Source organism: Lissotriton helveticus, chromosome 2_2, assembly GCF_964261635.1.
Source record: "Lissotriton helveticus chromosome 2_2, aLisHel1.1, whole genome shotgun sequence".
Classification (NCBI taxonomy): domain Eukaryota; kingdom Metazoa; phylum Chordata; class Amphibia; order Caudata; family Salamandridae; genus Lissotriton; species Lissotriton helveticus.
Genome location: NC_136060.1, coordinates 247,616,340 through 247,634,352, shown reverse-complemented (window position 1 = coordinate 247,634,352; position 18,013 = coordinate 247,616,340).

Genomic DNA, 18,013 nt, shown 5'->3' with positions numbered 1-18,013 from the left:
TTTTCTTTCAGAAAGTGGCGGGCTGAAAGTAATAACAGCACAACAGAGTGTAAGCTGTTCATAGGACATCCTTCGACGTCATGGAAAGTAAGTTAACTTTAAGGAGTTCTGAATTCTGATTTGTTATGTTGTATGGGTGTTTTTAAACACAATCATTTTGATTGTTTTTTTTTCCCCGCTGTTATATGATGAATACCTTCAAGTCACTGTTTTTAGTGAAATTTGATACATTCTGAGAACAGCAAAAATAAACCATTTAACATGTATAATTAATTCTGTACTGTTTGCATTTATGATGTACATGTAGAACTGTGTAGGAGGCATGGAGAAGGTGAGGCTTCTGTAAGTGTCAAAGTTGTTGCATACAATGCTCATATTCTACGTAGTCTTTCATATGATAGACTACATTTCCACAATGAGATACCTAAGCAAAGGAAACACAGGTGATATGATTGTGGAATGAGCAAAAAAAATTGCACGTTTTTCAATTATATTACCTGTGTTTCCTAACATTACACATCACATTGTGTAGATGAGGTTTAGGCCTGTTCCTGGAGACAGAGGAGGTCTGACATTTGTTCAAGAGTGCAGTGGACATGACTCACTTCGTTGGTAGGCCAGCACATGTATTATCTCCTCTGTATTCTTCAACAAACCTAAATTTCATCTGCAAGTCTGAGTAGGACTTACCTGAAACAAATCTGTGGATAGGTTACACCTTATCGGCATCTTGAAACAATCATTTAAAATGTTAGGGTCAGATTTATGATGGCCGTGCGCCTCTTTTGCTCCGCTGTGGGTCACTTTTGTGTAAAAGATGCACCATGTTGCAAGATAGGTTTCAGTTCATCTCCAGCAAGATACCATCAGTTTAAAATGTATATAATTAGCGCTGTGTAGGGGGCATGCAGAAGCTGAAGCTTTTGTAAGTGTCAAAGTTGTTGCATGCAGTGCTGCACTTCTGGGTACTGTTTCATATGCTGGACTACATCTGCACTATGAGATACCTAAGCAAAGGCAACACAGGTGATGTGATTGTGAAATCAGGAAAAGAAACTCCACATTTTTCAATTACATCACCTGTGTTTCCTAAGTTTACGAATGACATTGTGCAGATGAAGTTTAGGTCTGTCCACGGACACAGAAGAGGTCTGGCCTTTGTTCAAGAGTGAAGTGGACATGACTTACTTCATTGGTAGGCCTTCACATGTATTATCTCCTCTGTATGCTTCAACAAGCATAAATTTGATATGCAATCCTGAGTAGGCCTCACCTTAAACAAACCTCTGGAGAGGCCACACCTTATCGTCATTCTGAATCAATCATTTAAAATGTTAGGGACAGATTTATGATAGGTGTAAGCTTATTTTGCGTCACTGTGCGTCACTTTTGTGATGCAGGGGCGGTGCAAAAGATTTGCTATGAGGCGACAAAATTACAAATTGATGCATCTAGGCAGATGTGTCATGCTGTAAAAAACCCGTGCCACATGAAACCGATGCAGCAGTGATGCAAAAGATGCACCATGTTGCAAGACAGGCCTGACTTCATCTCCAACAAGATAAGAAGCTAAGTCTTCTGTAAATGTCAAATTTGTTGTATATACTGCTCAACTTCTATGTACTCTTTGATATGCTAGACTCCATCTGCACTATGAGATACCTAACCAAAGGCAACACAGGTGATGTGATTGTGAAATGAGGAAAAGAAACTCCACATTTTTCAATTACATCACCAGTGTTTCCTAAGTTTACGAATGACATTGTGCAGATGAACTTTAGGTCTGTCCACGGACACAGAAGAGGTCTGGCCTTTGTTCAAGAGTGAAGTGGACATGACTTACTTCATTGGTAGGCCTTCACATGTATTATGTCCTCTGTTCTCTTCAACAACTCGAAATTTCATTTGGAACCCTGAGTAGGCCTCACCTCAAACAAACCTCTGGATAGGACACATCTTATTGGCATCCTGAAACAATCATTTAAAATGTTAGTGTCTTGCGACACTTTTGTGAGACAACAGCAGTGCAAAAGATGCACCATGTTTTAAGATAGGCCTCACTTCATCTGCATCAAGATACTGTTAGTTTAAAATGTATATCTTTAGGACTGTGTAGGGGGCCTGGAGAAGCAGAAGCTTCTGTAAGTGTCAAAGTTGTTGAAAAACTGTTTGTCCTTCAATCTTTTCCCTTGTCTTTTCTAATTTTTAAATACATGTTTTAATATTTTTCAAATGTATGTTCTCTCTTTCACAGATTGAAAGTATAAAAATAAAAAGTGAGTAAGTTAACGACAATTATAAGGTAAATGTTTTGTACTCTTTTCGTTACATTTCTATCACATTCACCTACTATTAGTTCCACAGCTTCATTTCTTTAACCCTCAGTTTCCTGCCTTTGCTACTTTCCTCATTCCTTTCTCTATTACCTACTTACTCAACTCCTTCCACTCTTTTTCTCAGTCCCTCTCTTCTCATAGTTCCTCACTCTTGTTCACTCACTCCGTCTCTATTACTCTTAGTGTCTTTGACTGATCACTCTTTCACTACTTGTTCATAATGCTTTCTCTGTGTAGTTGAAGCACACTAAGGGGCATATTATGAACACAGCCAATAAAATTATTGCTGTTTTTATTGGCAGAAAACTGCTGCAAAAGTGGTTTTAGCGGCAGTTTTCTGCCGCAAAAGCGGCTTTAGCGACACATTTCTGCCGATAAAAGCTGCAAAACTTTTATTGGCTATGTTGATGATATGGCTCTATGTTATTTACATTTCTTTGCTGTTTCAATTAATCTTTTTCTGTTATTTTTTCTTTTCTGTTTTCTGTTTTTTCTCTCTGTTATTCCACATGTTTTAATCTTATTTTGAACATTCACTCACATTCTCCAAGAAACTCTTCTTTGTTATTGTTCTACTCTCTTTTTTTTCTTTCACTTCCTTTTTTATTTTGTTTTTCACAATTATACCCTCTTCTATCTTTTCTTCGGTAAATAGATCTATTAAACAGTATCTCTGGTTTACTCCCTATAGCTGTCTTTCTTTTAACATTACTCTCTGTTTACTTCCCTTATACTAACTCTTCTTTTTTTTTTTTTCTTTTTTTTTTGGTTAGCTCCCGGTTCGCGAACCGGGAAGCGAACGGGGAAGCGAACCAAAAGAAATAGAGCTTGCCAGAGTGCTAAACATTCTAGCAATTTTTTTTGAAAGGGGAGGTAGTTCTGAAAAGAACTTTTTTTTAATGTTTTTGTTGTTTTATATATATTTTTTTTCTGAACATTTTTTGTTTTTTTTGTATTTTTTGAACAGTTTTATGTTTTTTTTGGTTTTTGATGGAGGGGAAACAACAAAAAACAGGCATTGGAAAGGGCTCAACAGGAGCAAAAAAAAAAATTACTGTCTGTGGCGTTTAGGGCAATTGTGATTTTCATAAGCTCGGTTGATTAAGGTAATACTCATATTGCCACAAGACAGTAATGCACCACAATACAAGCAGGTAAACTTCATATGAACAAAGTTGTCCTGAATGTTTGGCACGGTTTCCCGTGCCTCTGCTGCTGTCAAAGATATCTGTGATGATGACCTGGCCACAGGAGTTGTTGGGTTGTCCTGCTGGTCACGCATCTCTGCCCGGCTGCCCGGCTGTAGTTTAATGGATGCCACCTGCTCATGTGACGATGCATGGTGTAGTTACCGAAGCTATACTTTTTTAAGGTGCCTCTAGATAACTTCTCTTTACATATGAGGCAGGTGACATATCTGGCATTTACTTTCTTCTGCCCTTCAGGGATCGAAAAAAACTGCCAAATAAAACTGGTTTTCCGATGAGAAACCCGGGGCTGCTCTTGTAAAAACTGTGGTCCTTCTGTCTCCTCTTCCTCTTGCTCATCCTCTTCCTCCTCTGTGTTGCTGATGAACTGGGGAGGTGGTCCTCTCTTCCCATGAGGAGGTGGTGGTGGTGGTGGGGGTCCACCAGCTGAAGCTACCAATGAAGCCATTGCTGAAATATCAAAAAAGGTCTTCCTCTCACAAAGATGAAAGTCAGAGTGAGGAAAGAAGGAGGGGTTTTCATCATTTGGGAAAAATAATAGTTCTAAACCAATGAAAAGTGTTATTTTTAGGTCACCTGACCTAGCCTTACATCATTATGAAACCAAAAGTGAAATGAACCAATGAAAAGTTTTATTAACAAGTCACATGACCTGTTACGCTTATGTTACGCGCTGCGGAACGCGCCCCGGATCGCTTCCGGGTCGCTGCGCTTCGCGCCTCGGTTCGCGCTCCGGAGCACTTCCGGGTGCGCTAACACGGCGCGTCATAAGACGCATTACGCGGCAACGCGATACGTCGCGCTTTCGCGACGCGCCCCTGATCGCTTCCGGGGAGCTGCGCTTCGCGTCTCAGTTCGCGTACCGGAGCAGTTCCGGGTGCGCTAACGCGGCGCGTCATAAGACGCATTACGCGACAACGTGATACGTCGCGCTTCCGCGACGCGTCACGATGTTGATTTCTAACGCGGCAGTTGCGCAAACGGAACGTTTACCGGTTCGCGGACCGGGTCGCGGCATCAAATTGAGCTAACGGGAAGCTTCCCGGTTCGCGAACCGGGAGCGAAGAAAAAAAAATATTTAAAAAAAAATTATTAATAAACATATAACATATATTTTTGGATTTAAAGAAGAATACATTTTACAGCTACAGATATTAGCTTTTAAAAAACCAATGAAATTCACTGAAAAAACCATAGGTTATAGACCATATATAGTTAGGAATTAGCATTTACAAAACCTTGAAAATTCACTGAAAAAACCATAGGTTATAGACCATATATAGTTAGGAATTAGCATTTAAAAAACCTTATTTTACTCACACAAAACCATTGAAATTCCATATATAGTTAGTTGTACTAACTATATATCGCGCACCCGCAATCCACTGCTGATCATGTCACATATTACATCATTCATGACATGGTCAGTGACATCACTGATGACATCACTGATGACATCACTGATGACATCTCAAATGACATCACTGATGACATCACTGATGACAACATCCAGTGACTGTATTTTTCTGTAAAGTTAAAATATGTCTTACATATTGAAGAATGAGTGGATGTATAAGTGTCTTGATGAAGGATTTAGTAGGGGCATGACTGACTGTATGAGTGACTGATTAAATGTGTCTCACTGAGTGCATGGGTTAGAGACTAAACTGTCTTAATTTGTGCATCATTATGTCTGTTGTTCTGTAAACTGCTGCATGTGTTGATCAGTAGCTATATGATTAACTATATGGGTTATTGATTGGTTGCCCAAGCATTTGTATGGGAGACTGAGTGTGTGTGTGGGTGGCTGGGAGGTGTATGACTCTCTGCATAGATGTGTGAGCAGTTGATTCACTAGATGTATGGGTTCAAAAGTGCATGTGGAAACAGCTGTATGGGCGGTTGACTGTGTGCATGAGTGTATTGGTGAGTGAATGGATATCTCAGTGCTACATGTCAAAGTAAGTACATATGTAAAATACAGTACATGTGAGAGTTGACATATATAAATAACTGTGCATAAGAGCCAGTGAATGTGTGAGTGGCTGTATGGATCATTGTGAACTTGTATCCAGGATTGTATAAGTGAGTAAATATGTTTTAGTATATGTTTGAATAAGTAAGGTGTGTATAACTGTATAGTTGAGGAAATGGAGGTGTGATTGATTCTTTGCATGACTGACTAGGTGTGTGAGTAACTCCATGGATGAGTGACAGTCTGTGAGTGTATGTTTATACTGAGTGTATCTAAGATTATATAAGAGTCTGAAGAGGTTCATCATAATATCACATGAATGATGTCATCAGTGATGTGATCAGTAATGTCAAATGAGATGTCATCAGTGATGTCATCAGTGATGTCATTTGAGATGTCATCAGTGATGTCATCAGTGATGTCAAATGAGATGTCATCAGTGATGTCATTTGAGATGTCATTTGAGATGACATCAGTGATGTCATCAGTGATGTCATCAGTGATGTCATTTGAGATGTCATCAGTGATGTCATCAGTGATGTCATTTGAGATGTCATCAGTGATGTCATCAGTGATGTCATTTGAGATGTCATCAGTGATGTCATCAGTGATGTTACTGACCATGTCATGAATGATGTAATATGTGACATGATCAGCAGTGGATTGCGGGTGCGCGATATATAGTTAGTACAACTAACTATATATGGAATTTCAATGGTTTTGTGTGAGTAAAATAAGGTTTTTTAAATGCTAATTCCTAACTATATATGGTCTATAACCTATGGTTTTTTCAGTGAATATATATATATATATATATATATATATATTTTTTTTTTCATTATAATCATCAGGTTGCAGATAGCAGAGCCTGATACGGAGCCGTGCACAGTTGTGCCACATTTACAAGCAGCAGGCCTTTTGCATCCAGTGGCTAGTAGACACCATGCCATATTTATAACTGAAAATGTCATTGTTTTCAAATGGGCGAGATTTAAAGTTGAAGAAAACGTTTTATTTGAAACATTAAGGGACAAATGTATGGGGACTTGGCACGGGGCAGCGCAGCAAGTCACTTTGCTGCACTGCCTTATGTCAAAGTGAAAGGGCAGGAATGCACTTTATCTATGACATACATCGCATTCATGTCTATTCTCCCTGTGCTCATGCAGTTTTGGCAGCCTAGCAACAATGCAGGCACCATTGCACCATGGAGTAAGGGTACCTGCATTGCATGCAGAATTGCTTTTGTGGAGGAAGGAGGACCTTCCTTCACAAATACAATGCTGTCAGAATACAGCACACATAGAAAGAGGAAATAAAGATCTTTCTCCTCGTTGTACCTCCCTTGGGGAGGCACAAGGTTTTGGCACATCTCCAGGATTACATGGTCTTGTAAATCTGGGGATGCGTAAAAATTCATGGCTGTTGCATGGGAACACCAACTGAAACACCCATGGAACGCCTCCATAGAGCAGAGTAAGACAACACAGTGATTTGAGCTGCCATTCTTACTCTATATTTATGAGGTGATTTAAAGGCACACAAAGTGGCTTTGCGTGGCCTCATAAATATGATTTGGGGGGCATATGTATGAAAATCCGTGTTTGTAATTCTCAAATAGCGATTTTTTGAAAATCGCTATTTGAGAATTGCAAAACAGGATGCATTTAGAAATTCGCAATTTTTTTGCGATTTGATGTATTCCCTAATTGCGACTAGCAATTTGCAAAATCGCAATTAAGGAATACCTTCCGATTCATTTCTATGGGCCAGGAGGCCCATAGGAATGAATGGGAAGTCATTCTCAATTTGCGATTCGCAATTTGAGAATCGCAAATTGAGAATAATTTCAAGGGTGTGAGGCTAGCAGCCGCGGCCGGCAGTGGGAGTACCTGCAGGGCGGTGATGTGGGGAGGGGGAGGGTCAGGGTGCGGGTTAGTAATGTATGGATTACAGAGCTTCCCAGGTAAGTAAACATTTAAATAAATAAACTAATTTCTTTTAGTGCATTGCATCACCAAATGCGATGCAGTGCGCGCAACGAAATTCGTTTTATTTATTTAAATGTTTACTTACCTGTAAAACTCTGTAATCCATACATTACTACCTCCCACCCTGCTCCTCCCCCTTCCCAAGTTACCGCCCTGCAGGTACTCCCACTGCCGGCCACGACTGGAGGCTAGGCTGCCAAAACGGTAGCTGCGCAGGGGGAAATGCGGAGTATGCCATAGACACAGGGCATTCCTGTCCTTTCACGTCGATGCAGGACAGAGCTGCAAGGTGATTTGCTGTGCTGCCCGTTGCCAAATCCCCATAAATATGCCCCTATGTGTCAGGCTTGATAAACCCTGAGTTCTGAAGGGATTTACACCACAGAACCAAGTGCGGAGCAGATGAGAGACAACTGTAAGCCACGTTCAGCCATCTAACAAAGTGTGTATGGGGAGGCATGTGCAGATTCACATTCAATGTACAATCAAGGAAGGTTTATCCCCTTTAAATCTCAATGTTCTTTAATCCACAGATTGGGTACATCTAAGATCTCAGTCTTCATCCTCTCAAGCGAGGCTGCACCAAATAAGGTGCAATTAGTAATGAGATTGGTTTTGGTGACCAATGTGTCAATTTGGGATTAATTAATCAAAGTCATTTTTGGTGACCAATCTTCGGGTGGACAGTTTCAGGAGCCTGTTCATTTTATTTTTTCAAAAAGCTTGCATGGTTTATTTAGGAAATTCCTAATATTCCCAATACACTGATTTACTTACGGCAGAAGACTTCACTTCCCCAGTCCAGTGGTATTGACACATTGGGATGCCCTATCACCCCCCACCCCACCCCCACCCGAATCGAACTGGCATGAATGGATGTCAAGCGAGCACCTTCTCTGTCTCTGGCAATCCAGACACACTACGCGCAAAAACGTGCTGCCGTGATCTATTGAAAGAAAATAGAAGGGCTGTGAGCCACTCATTAATGGCCAATCAATGTTAATGGCCACTCAATTATGTATTTTGTCAGTCATGTGCTGGGTGGGAGTAGATGCCAAAGTGGGTGTGGGTCGTCTCCAAATAACGCCCTACTTGCTTCACACCCTCGAATTTTGTATAGTATCACCCATCAATCAAGTGGCAGGTCTGCCAATATCCTAGTGTAATTTTAAAAGGGACTGCTGTGTTTGAAATGTTAAAACTACTCGCAGCTACCAAGCAGCACGTGCCCTTATTTATCAACAACTTTCCCTATAGACACAACATGGTTTAAACCCGTCATTACATCTGGCCTCTATGTCTTCTGCAACACATCATTCTGTTATTTAAGGCAACAGTGAATTTCATTTCGGGACTCACTTTAAACGTTGCAAGTATGGACTCAAAATTCCTGGCCTGCGAAGGGCTTTTGGCTAAACAGTCTATACTGGCTGAAGGTGTTACATACAAAATGGAGCCAGTTAGTAGCGAGGTACGATAAGGAGACGAAATGAATGGCAAGACTGAACACTATTTTTTATCAACATTTTTTACTCACTTGGCTCCCTTGCTTACAATGTTGTTTAAATTCCACATATGGGATTTATTGTAAGAAAAAAGTAACACTAGTTATTGCTTTTATAGCAGTAGAATGTTATTTTAATCATAGTATCAGTCTTGGATTAGATGTAAGGTCATTTATAATCTTGAAAAATACCTACAGTTTTTTAAAGGAATCTATTTATGGCTTTCTTGTGACCAATGGGTACTTTTTGTGACTACAGTGCAATTCTGAAGAACGTGGATTAGATATGAACAGGCATATCAATGGCAGATGCACAGTACGAGGCCCATCCGTCCTGCTATCTTGGCAGCACTTTACTGGTATCACTCTCTAGGCTTGCACATACCATGCTGCCCTGTTCCACTTGAGTTATGTGCTGCTAGAGCCCTTGCAACACTTTCTCACGGGATTCAACCATTCTTCATTAGTGCAATAAAGAACCTCTTAAGCCTCAGCCTCTTCATCCTCTCATTGAAAGGTCAGAGTGTACCCACATCCAGTGTTTAAGAATATATCTTCTTGACATTGCCAGAATCACCCTTATCATGACTTTCTAAGTGTTCTCCGAGGCAGAAATATTAACCACAAAATGGAATTTGAGCCAAGGAGCATCGTGGGCCATAGCCAGGGTCCTTCATGCAGAGGCTGTTCACAACATGAGACAAAATCTACAGTCGAAACAAGATCACAAACCCTAATGAGTATTTACACCTGCTGACGTATGATAACTCTGAGAGAGTCTCTTTCAATAGGAAGAGTGTTCAACGAAGGGGGACACATGTTTCCAGTGAATGAAGAGGACACCTTAACCTCTGTCCTGTGGCATAAAAACAAGGGTGGGAGATCCTGAGCTCTAAATGATAAATTACTCCATCATCACATACAATATTACACCTTCGCCTTGGATCATGGCTAGAGCAGACTTTTTCATCTTTGGTTACTGCAAAGCATGTAAGTAAAGCACTATTGTCACAAAGTGCGAATTACAAGGACTGGGCCACAAGCGAGCACTCAGAAAGCACATAAAATGCAAATCGGAATTCATAGTTTATGTCAACATTTGCACCTATAAAAATGCTAAATAGGCAGTACTATTTTTGCACAAAAAAAAGACTACTTGAACGCATGAGAGCCCTCTTTAGTAAGTACTTCAGTTACAGGACTGCCAAACACTTTATGGAGATACACAACACTAATTGGACGACCATGAGGTACTTTAGTATTGACTGTACATAAAAAACCCTAGAGGTGAAGACAGGACTCTCTCGCTAAGAAAAATGGAGTCACATTATATAATTGATGTTAATTGCCTGTCCGCCTAAGATATAAAATGTGATGAGGAACTTTTAGTGCAGCTCGGATTTTTTCACAAATGCCTTACTATAGAATCTTACTGTTTGATCACAAGTTTACTTGATCAAGAAGTCCGCAAAAAGAGTAAGGAATGACAACTGTGAAGCTCTACTAGAAGTGCGCACTCAGAAAGAATCGACAGACAGATTGATATGCATTAGCACGTTTAGTAGCAGGTCAACCTTGGTCCAGAAATCCATTATTAAGAACTGGAAAATGCTGAATAAAGGATCACGCTCCCTGACTGAACCTATGTTTGCTTTTAAACGTAGTGTTAACTTAAGGGACAAGTTGGTGAATACGAGACCCTGGACCAAGTCAACAACACATCAAACCACTCTCTGGGACCTTCAGCCTGTCAAAGGACATTTTCCATGTGGCACATGTAGCGTTTGTGCGCAGACTTCACACATAACACACATTGATATAGGCAAAGACGGACCATGGGAGCTTAAGCAACATACTAATTGCAATTCTGATTGTTTGATCTACTTGATAACTTGCCCCTGTGAGTTGAGGTACGTGGGTATGACTACAAGGAAGGTCAAAATCCGTATTTAGGAACATAAGAGCAGAATCCGTTGCAAAAAACAGATCACTAAACTCACCACACACTTCCAAGAAATGTGGCATGATGTCACACGGACAGTTCTAGACAACCCAGCCATCTCCCAGCCAATTCCAAATATGTCACAATATCTGTTCAGAAAGGAGCAGCGTTGGGTTTTCAGACCACTTAGTAATAGCTCAAGTCCCAACGATGAACTTCCTTCGTTTAGTCTATCTAGTCCCTAACCAGAGAGGGAAACAACCTTTACATCGTGGTCATTACACTGCGATGCCATTACAACGCAATTGTTACAACGACTGCGTTGTTACCATGCAATGCCATTACTACGCAAGTAATTACACCGAATTGCAGTAGATGGCGCACTAACATAAGGAATAGTATAGTTTACTATTCCAACACCTTCCTTACTGTTGCGTAGGCTGGAGTTGGAATAGTAAATTTTGCATTCCTAATGTTAGTGCGCCATCTACTGCAAGTCGATGTAATGGCTTGCGTAGTAATGGCATTGCTTGGTAACAATGCGGTTGGTGTAACGACCGCGTTGTTTAGGCATGCGATGTAATGACTTGCGTTGTAACGAGTCATATTCAACCAGAGAACATCATCCGTTTTGAATAACGGACTAATATGAGGAAATACTATCCTGTGCCAGTGAACACTATTTGTTCCAACCTGGGTTATACATTAGACTATATACTTGACTTTTCCAGGGACACCTTGTCTACACATATAGACGTAGGAACATTACTGACTGTTTGCTTAGTCCAGCGATTCGGCATGCAGCATGCATACAGTATAATGTGCAGGTGACACTGTTTGAGTTACAATACGTCAAAATGTATCACATTATTTTTTTTTGCAGTATATATCCTTACTTCAACCCGAATGTACGCTGATGGAGTAGTTTTTTATGATCAGGAGTGATTTTAACTTTATGCCTAAAAATGTATTTTCGAGCTGTTACCCTGCCATCGCATTACATCCAGGGTATTCTTTCAGATGTTTGCATTTTGACAGGGAAGGCTCACTAAATTTCCCAGAACTCTGCATTTCAGCACAACCGTGTAGCACCAGGCTTTCTCCTGCCATGATAGACCGTCTGACTTCACTGGTGGCACTCCGCATACATCATTAGCAAGTGGGCGGTGCTTAGTCGCTTTCAAGAAGAGATAAGGCTTTTTCTCACAAATAAAACATCCATGAGCTCCTCCCTCTCAGTGAGGGGATTGCGGCCCGCACTAAGACCTGGTTCATAGTGCGAGGAGGTTATCCGATGATGAAGAATGCCACCTACGGGTGGGTGAGGGAAACCGCACTGAAAAAAGGACATTCCATCACTCTCTTTGCTATATAGACCCGGAGGCCATTTTCTGTGTTTTCTGATCACAAGTTTACCCATTTTAAAAAGCAAAATGAAACTCAAAAATACGGCTCTTGATAGAACCACCTTTCATGTTTAAAAGACAGAAAAATAATGGATATTGTTTGTCATGTCTGTCTATTAATGTTAATATATATTTACAGACCACTAGAGCGGCTACAGCGACCATTGTATGCCCCCTACCCTTTATAAAAAAAAGAAGGGCCCAGAGGATAGAGTCAATAGAGCCCATAGTGTCTTGGGGCGGGTGTCTATGGCGCCCCATCCACTTATGTAAAACTAAAAAACAGGGAATGTGGGCTCTAGGGCTCCAGGAGGGTCGGGGAGTGGGCCACATGCCCCCTCCACTTAAAAAATAAAGAGCGATGGGTCCACGGGTCCTACAAAGGTTTGGGGAGAGGTGCTGCAAACCTCGACCCTTCAATATAAAATAAAATCACAGGGGATGTGGTCCCCTGGGCCTGCAAAGACTCAGAGAGCGGGGTGCACGCCAACTCCCCTTTTTTTGATCATTCGCCCCTGGGAGATGGGGGTATGGCTGAGTGCATCCAAGCCCTGCAGCAGTTTGTGGCAGGGCGTAAGCTGCCTGTGAGTTTGGCAGCAGGGCCTAACACAGGCTAGGCTGCGCAGCAACACAAAGCTGTGCAAGGCGAGGGGGCTGGCTTACCATGGGGGTTGGATACTGGAGATTGGCTTTAGGTTTGGTAATAAAATATTACTATACGTTAAAAAAACTGATGAAGTTCACAGGTAGTGAACGAAACGTGTTGGCTGTTCTGCTTCTTTTGCACGAAAAATAAAGACTATTCCGAACAAAACAGAACTGAATTGGATCAATATTTCAGAACACTAACTATGCGGTACACTACACAAACATTGCCTGAACTTTCTGACCTTTTAGGGGGCGCACCTTTTGAAACAGCAGGTGCAGTGATTGTGCATGCAACATCTTTGCTTTTTTATACTGGAATTTAAATGAAGTGCTGATAAGGAGGGAGGTGTGATCTGGTTCTGGCCCACTGCTTCTTTGTTTTATATGTTTAACACATTGTTTTCTAACTGTATTTATCTGTAAAAAGGGGAAACTAGGAGCATTAGATATAATTAAATCAATTGTAAATGGTACATGTATGAATGAATTGTGGATGGAACATATGGTAAAATGTATTATATTCAGTAATGCTCTGTATTCGTTGTGAGGTTGTCCAGAGTGATATAAAATGGTTTTTCTTTTTTGCTCTTTTAGCCAAAAAAGATAGATTCAAATTCACATTCAAACTGTTATTGTTTTAGATCTCATCAGAGATCAACAATATTTACAGTTACAAATGTTTACAATTAAACGAGAAGAAAAATGGCCTGACAGTCTCAGTGCAAATCTAACAATTAATAGATTGGTAAAAACGATTTGAAAACCTTGATCAAATTATAACAAACAGATTTATCGGGGAGGGACTTCAGTTGAGTTGAGTACGATATATTTAAGACACACAGGTTTGAAATAACCATTTCTAGCATCCTTCACCAGCATACTTAGACAAACAAAAAGAACGTGCCACCACTGCAAAGTTCACACATCACGATATTGTTTCCGCTATCGGCTCTTTGAAGGTATTTAAAGGCAAAATGCCCAATCTTAAAATGAGTAAAAATCACATGACGCTATGTTCCAAAGCAAACTTTCAATATTCTCGATTTTGTTTAAAAGATGTACTGTCAGAGTAAGATTTGTATGTTTCTAACAGCGTACAGTGTGTAATGTCACGAGTGTAGCTTATTCTTGTAGCCGTATTTTTAGAAATACTTTGAGTTGTACTGCTTTCCACATCTGCAAGTGGTCAATAGTGCACTTGAATTGCGTTAGTGCAACCGAAAGATTATTATTAAAGGTATACATTTTTACTTTTCTATTAAAAGTTGTGTGTCTTTGGAAGTCTCTCAGGGTGCCTTTCAGTGTGTGAAATAAATTGCAAGTCCATCGAATTACGTTCGCTGAAGTTGTGGAATAGGCACTAAAGAGGGAAAGTTCTAAGAGTAATGCTTGCATGGGAATTGATTGGCTTAGCTCTAGAGAAGCTTGTCTTCAAATACATTTTAAATGAACCATTTGCTTATGGGAAGATATTGTAGGGCATACGATAACATGGGAGGTATCTTTGCCCGAAAGATAGCATATGTTATATGTAGGATTTTTTAATGTAGCAAATATTGTGAATGTTGTTTTAACCCCCTGGCTGCGGCCGGAATTCTGCGCCTGTGCGGCATATTCCGATCGCAGGCGTGGTCATGACGGCTCCCGGCCGTCATCAGCACACGCCCACCGTAACTCATGACGGCCGGGAGCCGTCATCAGCACCCAACGGGTTAAAATACATTTATAGAATATCTGAACTTTTTTATGTCTGTAGCCCTGAAGAAGTTCCAGGAATCGTAATGAAATGCACTGGCTGTTGGGTTTTGTAACATGCAACACAAATAAAAATTACAAGAAGCATTAATAAGTTGTCTATCATGATTATTGAATATTGATAACAGGAAGGACGGTGCTCTCTCCAAATGTAAATTTAAAACCGACCTATATGTCTGCCCATGGAAATTAGGTAGGCAGACATAGAGGTCAGCCTCCGACAACCCTTGCCATCAGAGGGGTGCAGTCATGGCAGAAACGGGAGTAGTCTCCGACGTGGTTACACCAAAGGTCCACCCACTTCTAAATCTGGTGGGTGGACCATTATATTGAAGGTAAGGATAATCCACCATTGCGACAGGGTATCCTCACCCCCAACATATAAATCCATCCCTAAGTCAGGAGGTAAAATCTTTGACCGGAACACACCTGGTGGGTTGGTACCAGACCCACTCTCCATCGCAGTCAGCCTGAAATTGCTGCTCTTAGCTGCTGGTCTACTGCGACCCTAGACAATCCCTGGTACTTACTGCTTTTTGCAGCTATTTCTACTACAAATTTTAAGAACTCATTTTTTTAGTTCCCCTTATTGGAACTTTGTCATTTTGGTGTCATTTTGTTCATTAAAGTGTACTATATTTTTCTATTTCAGTTTGGGACATTTTATTGTTCGTCATTTTTACTTAATAACTGTTTTGTTACTACATAAATACTTTACACATTACCCTGTCCGCTCTGTGTCATAGTTACCAGTTGGTTCAGCCAGGTACATTTATTGATATAGAAGGATCACCTTGATAAGGGTTGCAACAATCTCTTTAAGTGGGCAGTCACTCACCTGAAAGAATAATACAATTTCTTACATGTTCTCTACAAGTTGAAGGCACTTCATTAAAAACATATGGATAATAGCAGTTTGGAGTATCTAATACAGCATATTTTACAAACATCCCTTCTGCATTCACAACATCTATCTCAATTCATAAATACAAAACAGTGTACTGGGTCTTCTCCAAACAACAGTGTGACCTCTCCCAGGTCTTTGGCTATTGCCTTGCAGTCAAATTGGCAGTAATGGCAGGCACGAATATATGACGTTACAACGCGATGATTTACATCACGGTACGTTACATCGCAGTTATTACAACGCAAGTCTTTACAACGACTTGTGCTGCAGGGCACAGGACTTAGGAATAGTATGATTTACTATTCCAACTCCAGCCTACGTAACAGTAGGGAAGGTGTTGGAATAGTAAATCATACTATTCCTTAATGTATAGCGCTATCCAGCGCAAGTCGTTGTAAAGACTTGCGTTGTAATGACCGCGATGTAAATGTATTGCGGTGTAACGACCGAGTTGTAAAGGTCGTTTCCTGGCAGGCATGTGTTGTCTCAGACATTTAATGCCTTCAGCTCCACCTCCTTCGGATTCTCTTGCCATTCCTGGCAAAGGCTCAAAAATCAGCATTAGAAATGTAATCAGATCCTCTGTAACCGTTAAACGCTCAACAGATCTAAGGTGGACCAAGATTTGCATTTCGTACTACTGAAGAGGATTGTAAATTATCTCAGGAATCTGGTTAAGTTCGTGTGTGCAACTTTTTTGGGGCCTGAGGCCCACATCAGATGCCATATAATGTTAATCTCAAAATTATTGGGATGTGTGAGAAACTAGGGTTTTTGCATTGCTCCCCCACTTTTTGCCCCATTTTCACCACTAGATGCTGGTTTTCAGACTCTGATTTTGCAAATTACAAATGGTACTGACATCCTACCTGTAAGTCCCTAGTATAGGTAGGACATGTAGGTTTAGAGGCCCAGCAGATTTAATGCACTGCTATGGGGCCTGCTGCCATTTTAAAAATCAGCCCTGCTTTGCAGGCTTGTTTTAAATTAAAATTATACCAATTTCGACTTTGCGATTAAAGGTATACTGCCAAAGTCTTAAACTCCCTTACTTTCCACCTATAAGTCATCCCTAAGGTCTCCACTAGGTGACCGAGGGTTAGGATGCAGTGTAACCATAGGCATGGACATTACAAAATATGTTTTATAGGATCTGGTGAGTGAACAACTGCCAGTTTAATTTTCCCCATTGTAGTGCATTACCTCCACAGACTAACATGGGAAGGCTTTATTAAACTTTAGAAAAAGTCTAGCTATTGACAGGATTGAGCTAGAATACTGATGATACTTCCAATGATACTTCAAATTAATGGTTAGAAGGAATCCAACAACTTTCTATTGTTTGATTTATAAGCAGGGGCGGCTCCTCCGCTATGGCAGAGGAGCGTCGCCCCATTGCTTTTAAGCAGTGCACTGCAAAGTAAAGGAAACATAGAATGATAATAACTATTAGTTATTATCATTTTATGTTTCCTGTGCAGGTGGGTGGGCGGGCTGCTTTACTCTCAGAGCAGGGCAGGGGAGGAGTGGTGTGCCCACTCCTAAGTGCACAATGACTGTTTGGTCAGCCCTCTTGGGCCGCCCAAACCAGTCATACATCCTCGTTCTCCATGCAGGCTGCATTAAAATTAAAGACTGCATGGAAAACATGCCCAGGCCCCCATTCCCTTGTTGAGCGTCGAACCAGGATATTCAAAGCCACTGCGGCGTTGTCATTTGTCAGGGGAACCTGACTGTGCTTCCTGTGCCTCAGTTCTATGAGGAGAGCAGGGGCAGAGATGCTGAACACAGCGCGACAAGGTAAGTGTTTATTTTATTATTATTATTATTATTATTTACATTGCGCACTGTTTTCCCCCTCGTCACACCTACCAAACCCCTGCATAGTCACACCCGCCCTGCCACCCACGAACCATGCCGCCACTGATTATAACTATGGTAGCAAGAAAGTTATGGAACTTGCTTTTCTAGCAGTCTCTCTTGATTGTCCAGTCTTTGACAGGCTGGACCAAACTGCTCTGATGAGGTGTGAAATGGCCTGCGTTGAGACAAAGGAGACATCTAGTGGGAGGAGAACTACAGCTGCAGAGCAAAAGTCAGGAAGGGGCTGGGTAGCCTAACTGGTCTTCAAAGAGGGAAAGATAATTAGGACAGGACCCAAGCCCACCCCCACTAGCTGCACCCCTGTAATTGAATTAGCAAAGGGGCTGGAAGGGGAGTGTTATGGAAACTTAGCCATACCAGTAGTTTGAGTTAGCCAGACCTTAAGCTCCAGGTGAGAGTTTAGCCAATTTTGGATTTTGACAAACAGTGCTTTCTGGGACAAAAATATGCCTCACTT